Raw genomic sequence first — 6,183 nt, 5'->3', positions numbered from 1 at the left:
CTCCCTCAGCCGCAAGAGTTAGGCTGGCAGAGAGGATTCAAGGACTCTCCTACGATACCCAGCTGGCTCCGGCAGGAGAGCGTGTGACTCTTGATCTCGCGGTTGTGCGTTCGAGCCCCAAATTTGGCACAGACATCACTTAAAAAAAATTTTTTTTAAAAAGATTTTATTTGGGCAGCCTGGGTGGCTCAGTGGTTTAGCGCTGCCTTTGGCCCAGGACGTGATCCTGGAGACCCAGAATCGAGTCCCACGTCGGGCTCCCTGCACAGAGCCTGCTTCTCCCTCTGCCTGTGTCTCTGCCTCTCTCTGTCTGTGTCTCTCATGAATGAATAAATAAAATCTTTAAAAAAATTTATTTAAAAATAAATATTTTATTTATTCATTTCACACACACACACACACACACACACAGAGGATAAGCAGGGGGAGCAGCAGAAGGAGAGGGAGAAGCAGACTCCCCGCTGAGCAGGGAGCCCGACACAGGACCCTGGGATCATGACCTGAGCTGAAGGCAGACACTTAATTGACTGAACCACCCAGGCCCCCTTACTTAATTTTTTTTTAATTTTATTATTTAAAAATTAAAAAAATATTTTTTAAAGGACTGGTCTAGACCTGAGCAGGCCTATCAAATGAGGTGGGTGTTTAAAATGAACCAGATGAGGGCAGCCCGGGTGGCTCAGCGGTTTAGCGCCGCCTTCAGCCCAGGGCCTGATCCTGGAGACCTGAGATCGAGTCCCACATCGGGCTCCTTGCATGGAGCCTGCTTCTCCCTCTGCCTGTGTCTCTGCCTCTCTTTCTCTCTCTCTGTGTATCTCATAAATAAATAAGTAAATAAAAAAATCTTTAAAAAAATAATAAAATAAAAAAATAAAATAAAATGAACCAGATGAGGGTCCCCTGGGTGGCTCAGCGATTTAGTGCTGCCTGCAGCCCAGGGCGTGATCCCAGAGACCCGGGATCGAGTCCCTCGTCGGGCTCCCTGCATGGAGCCTGCTTCTCCCTCTGCCTGTGTCTCTGCCTCTGTCTCTCTCTCTCTCTCTGTGTGTGTCTCTCATGAATAAATAAATAAGATCTTTTAAAAAAATAGGGATCCCTGGGTGGCGCAGCAGTTTAGCGCCTGCCTTTGGCCCAGGGCGTGATCCTGGAGACCCGGGATCGAATCCCACGTCGGGCTCCCTGCATGGAGCCTGCTTCTCCCTCTGCCTGTGTCTCTGCCTCTCTCTCTCTCTCTGTGACTATCATAAATAAATAAAAATTAAAAAAAAATTAAAAAAAAAAGATCTTTTAAAAAAATAAATAAAAAATAAGAAAAATAAAATGAACCAGACGAGGCATGTAACCTGCTTAGCGCAGCCCCTGGCGGAGCCAATGCTGGCAGCCGCCCGATGGTTCAGAGCATGGGCTGAGGAGTCGAGCAGACCTGGGTTTGGATCCCAGTTCTGCTTCTCTGTGACTGTGGGCAAGTGACCTCATTTCTCCAAACCTCAAATTCCTCCTCTTTAAAAGAGGGATAATGATAGTCCCGAAAGATAACAGCGAAGTCTCCCAGGCCTCTTCCTCCACGCCAGCACTATTGTGAGTGCTTTATGTGGATTAACTCATTTAATCCTCACAAACCCTTTGAGGTTGCTATTATCGCGGGACCCACTTTGTAGATGGAAAAACTGAGGTGCCGAGGGCTAACTGACTCACCCACAGTGACATCGCTGGGAAGTGGGCGAGCTGGCTCCCAGGCTGACCCGCTGTGCCGCGGGGCCTCTTGGAAGACAGACTTAATATAAAGTCTACACAGGCCGGGCGCATAGAAGTGACTCAGTTAATGTGCATAATCTTTATTGCTGTTACCATGATTCCCCCATTCATTCTAAATTTCTATCTTGATCTGCCAGTAAGAAAACTCTCGAGGCTCCAAGCACCCCAGGTTGGAGCCTCGGGAGGGCCTGGATGGAACCTTCCTCTTGCCACCATTCCATCTGTCTGGCAAGCTGAGGACGGGGGAGGGATGTTTGCACAGATGTGTGGCCCAGCGTGTGCAGATAGTCTGGGGAGGGGTGTGGTGCTGACAAATTCCTGCTGTACCAGGGCCTTGGCCACTCTGCACCCCACCCCCTGTCCCCACCCCCCCCAACTTGCACATCTGCTGGAGGACTGACAAGTCCTGGGAAGTCCTTCCCTCTGTCTCGCCTTCCTTCCTTCTTTTCAGTTGCCAGAGGCCTCTCCTGCAGGTCTAGAGAAGTAGAGACCCTCCTGCAACCCCCGCCACCTCCTTCACGTCCACCCCAGGGGATCGCTCAGCCCCATCCTCAAAAATCCCAGTAATGCGGTGGAAATTAAAGTTACCTTCAATGTTCTAATCTTATAACAATTTTGCTTCAATCAATGTCTAAATGTGACCACATGTGCCCAGACCACCCAAGGCCCCGGCTGGTGGCTTGGTGGGGGGAGTGGCGAGCTCCTGAAGGGCTGGAGGGCCTATGGCTGGCTCTGGAAGGGCTCCTGGGGAGGAAGTCTGCTGGTCGCTGGGCCCTCCCCCTGCTTTCCCCTGGCCTGCCCTCCCTTCCTCACCTCCTCTCTGGCAGGCCGGGAAGCATGGCAGACCGTGCTTGGAGTCTGCTTCTACTCTCTCCTGGACATCTGGGCTTGGGGACAGCTGGGGACTCACACAAATGGAGGCCAGGGCTGGCTTCGTGGGCATGCCCGCCTGTGTGGTCACACAGAGCTCCCTGCTCAGACGGGCTCGGTTTACTGCTCCGCTGGGTCATCTTGAAATTCATAACGAGTTTCTTTTTTTTTTTTTTTAAAGATTTTATTTATTTATTCATGATAGTCACACAGAGAGAGAGAGAGAGAGGCAGAGACACAGGCAGAGGGAGAAGCAGGCTCCATGCACCGGGAGCCCGATGTGGGATTCGATCCCGGGTCTCCAGGATCAGCCCCGGGCCAAAGGCAGGCGCCAAACCGCTGCGCCACCCAGGGATCCCTCATAACGAGTTTCGAACAAGGGGCTCTACATTCTCATTTTGCGCTGAGCCCCATAAATTGTGTAGCTGGTCCCGGTGGAGGTCCACACCCCTCCCTCCCCCAGGGGCCCCTCTCACTTCCTCCTCACTCTCAGTCAATGTGCAGTCAACAAACATTTACTGAGCACCTACTTCGTGTTGAAAAGTAGCCCTGGACGCGTGGGGATGCAGGGGTGAACACTGCAGACCCAGCCCTGGGTTCCCAAAATTCCTCTCTGCACATACCAAGCCCCTCAGAGATGCACGCGCAGTAGTTTTCCAAGACAGCACACTAATAATCCTACCTGCCAGTTAGGGAACTCCACCTATAGCACGCACTTTATCTTGTTTTATCTTCAAAACAGTTCGTAAAGTAAGCACTATTATAATCCCCATTACAAAAATATGTATTTATTTGAGAGAAAGAGAGAGAGAGAGAGAGAGCACAGCAGGGGGAGAGGCAGAGGGAAGGGGAGAGGGAGAAGCAGGCTCCCCCAGTGCAGGGCTCCTCCCAGGACCCGGGATCATGACCTGAGCTGAAGGTAGGTGTTTCACCGACGGAGCCACTGGACCTCCCCATAATCAGATGGAAAAAAACGACGCTCAGAGTTCAAATCCTTTGCTCAGTGTCACATAGCCAGTAAGGAGCAGAGTCAGGACTCACCTCTGCCTCTCGTCCTCAGCCTCTTGTCCCCTCCCTGCCACCACCCCTGCTTTCGGCTGCTCCCCGAGCGACAGCAGCCGCCAGCCTCTCCCTGGCCCAGGGCCCCCGGCACAGGGCTCCACGTTTGTTAAATGAAGGAGTTTTGTTAAATGAAAGGAACACAAGGAGACAGACGCACACTAACACCCAAACACTTACATCCGGAACACATATCGCAGAGCTTGGTGTCCAATACCGGACGATTTGGGTTTGAGTCCTGAACCTACTAGGTCCCAGCGGCGTGCCTCAGTTTCCCCACCTTCAGATGGCGTGCCTCAGTTTCCCCACCTTCAGAATGGACACAGGGGTAGGGGCGTGTTGAAGGCTAAAGGAGAAATACATGCGAGGCTCTGAGGCCGGCGCTGATTGGCACCTAGTCACACTTCAATAAATACTAGCTGTTGCTACGAGTAACATTTGTCATCCACACTCACTCGCACGCGCTCTCCTGCCGTCACCTTGTCCTCCCGGCCCTCCCGAGCCCGCCTCCGTCCTAGCTGTGTCCGTGGCTGACAGGCCAGGCTCCGGAGCCAGGAGGGAAGAGCAGCGGCTTCTCTGGGCGCCCCCGGGGGCTGTACCTGGACAGGCCCACGCAGAGGGAGGGGGCTGCTCCTCTGCGGCTCCGGGTGCATCAGAGAGGGCTTCCTGGAGGAGGCCTCCACCCAAACCAGCGGAGCGAGCCAGCTCCAGCCGAGGTAAGACGGTGCTGCCATTGGCTCCTCTGTTGCCCCTCACAACACCCAGCCCCTGACTTCTTCGGCAGCGCCCTCCCTCCACCCCTGTCCCCACAGTAGAAACTTTCCTCTCCTCCTGCCAGGAGCGTAAATTACCCCCAGGAATGCGCTGCGTCCCACAGCTCCCCTGGCAGTGGCCCTCGGCTGTCCTAGGGTCAGGCCTGGCGCGCCATCAAAGGCCGGATCGGTAACAGTGAGGCTCCCCGCCCCTCCCACCGGCCCTTTGGCTTCCAGGGAGCAGCACATGGTAGCACTTAAGCTCCCAGAGAACGGGAGGATGCTTTCCTGCACCCCCCCCCCACCGTCCACAATGAAGTACTTGTTAGGAGACTATTTTAATTTTACTTAATGCAATTTCTGTTGCCACCTCCTTCTCTGGATGCCCAGCACAAATACAGGGGAGGCCAAGCCACTGAGGAAATGTTACTGGGGGGGCGGGGGGCATGGGGCGGGAGGAGGCCAGTCCTGGTGCCCTGGGCTCCACTCAGGAAGTAAGGGGGTTGATGAGGGGAGGGCTCAGGGCTAGCGTGTGCAACTAGGGCCAGCAGGGGAGTCCGGGGGACTCACAAAGGGCTCTTTCCACTGCCCTGGGCCCAGGAGGCAGGTCCTCGGCCCGGTAGCACGCAAGCCTTGCTGTCAGACCCTAGGGAGAGCCCGGGAGAAGGGGGCGCTTCCAGGTCCTGAGCAGCCTCTGGAGTCGGGCCATCAGGTGCGTCTCCCAGCAAATTATGAAAAGCAGGGCTCCAAGGGTCACCCTGGGACAGGAGAGTGGGGATCTGGAGACCCCTGGTGGCCCAAGGCTGCAGAGCAACGCCTCTCTGAGGTCCACCTAGTGGGTGCCAAGCCCAAAGGCCACCAGCAGGGCCCCTAGGGCCCCAGATCTCCACTGCCAGCAGGCTGCTGTCCCCAGCGTTCAGCCTGTCCTATAAAGGCAGCAGAGCTGCCCCTCCTGCAGGTGTGCAGTACGTGGGGAGCGGGGCGCGGCCTAGCCTGGGGGCTGTCCCAGCCTCAGAGCTGTAGTAAAAGTAGAGGCCTATACAATCCACAGTGATTCCAGCGGTGGGGGCGGGGGGGCCCCCCGAGGTTAGGTTGCTGGGACTTGTGTGTTGGGCTCCTTCGGGAGAGATGACGAGGTGATGTTCCAAACAGCTCCGTGGTCCACAGCCCCTCCCTTCCCTCAGCATCTGCGTGCACATCACACAATTGTGGGGCTGTCACTGGGAAAAATCACCAAGGGGGCCTTGTTTCCACAGCTTGCCCACTCTGGTGCGGCCTGTGCTGAACTCTGGGAAAGGAAGTATCTAACACCTCATACCGTACAAACGGCTGCTGGGCCACCGGAAAGTAGGTGTGGAGCTAGAAGAGGAAGGGTGAGATCCCCCCCACCCACCGGAGAAGGAAAGGGTGGCGCCGCTCACTTTTTCCGTGGAGCCCGGATACCACACGGTGCTCCCGCAACTGGGCCCCGGCATCCGTTCCCTTAATCTCCTTCATTCACTCGTGCTCTGGTGTGATTGGACCCAGCCCCATGATAGGTGCTAAGGATACGGTTGACCAAAGGGGGTACCTGCCCTAAGGCCTCAAATTGTACCTGGAGTGGAAGGTAAAGAGGCTCGGAGGACAGGATCCCCGTGGGCGTGTCCCTATACTTGGGAACACAAAGGTGACCTTTCCCTATCCTTTAGTGGCCTAACCCAGCTGGAGGAGGCAGGTCGTGTGCAAACTGCCTCTATTTGGGTGTCCC

The sequence above is a fragment of the Canis aureus genome, chromosome 13 (assembly GCF_053574225.1).
Source record: "Canis aureus isolate CA01 chromosome 13, VMU_Caureus_v.1.0, whole genome shotgun sequence".
Lineage (NCBI taxonomy): Eukaryota > Metazoa > Chordata > Mammalia > Carnivora > Canidae > Canis > Canis aureus.
Note: the sequence above shows the minus strand (reverse complement) of the source record.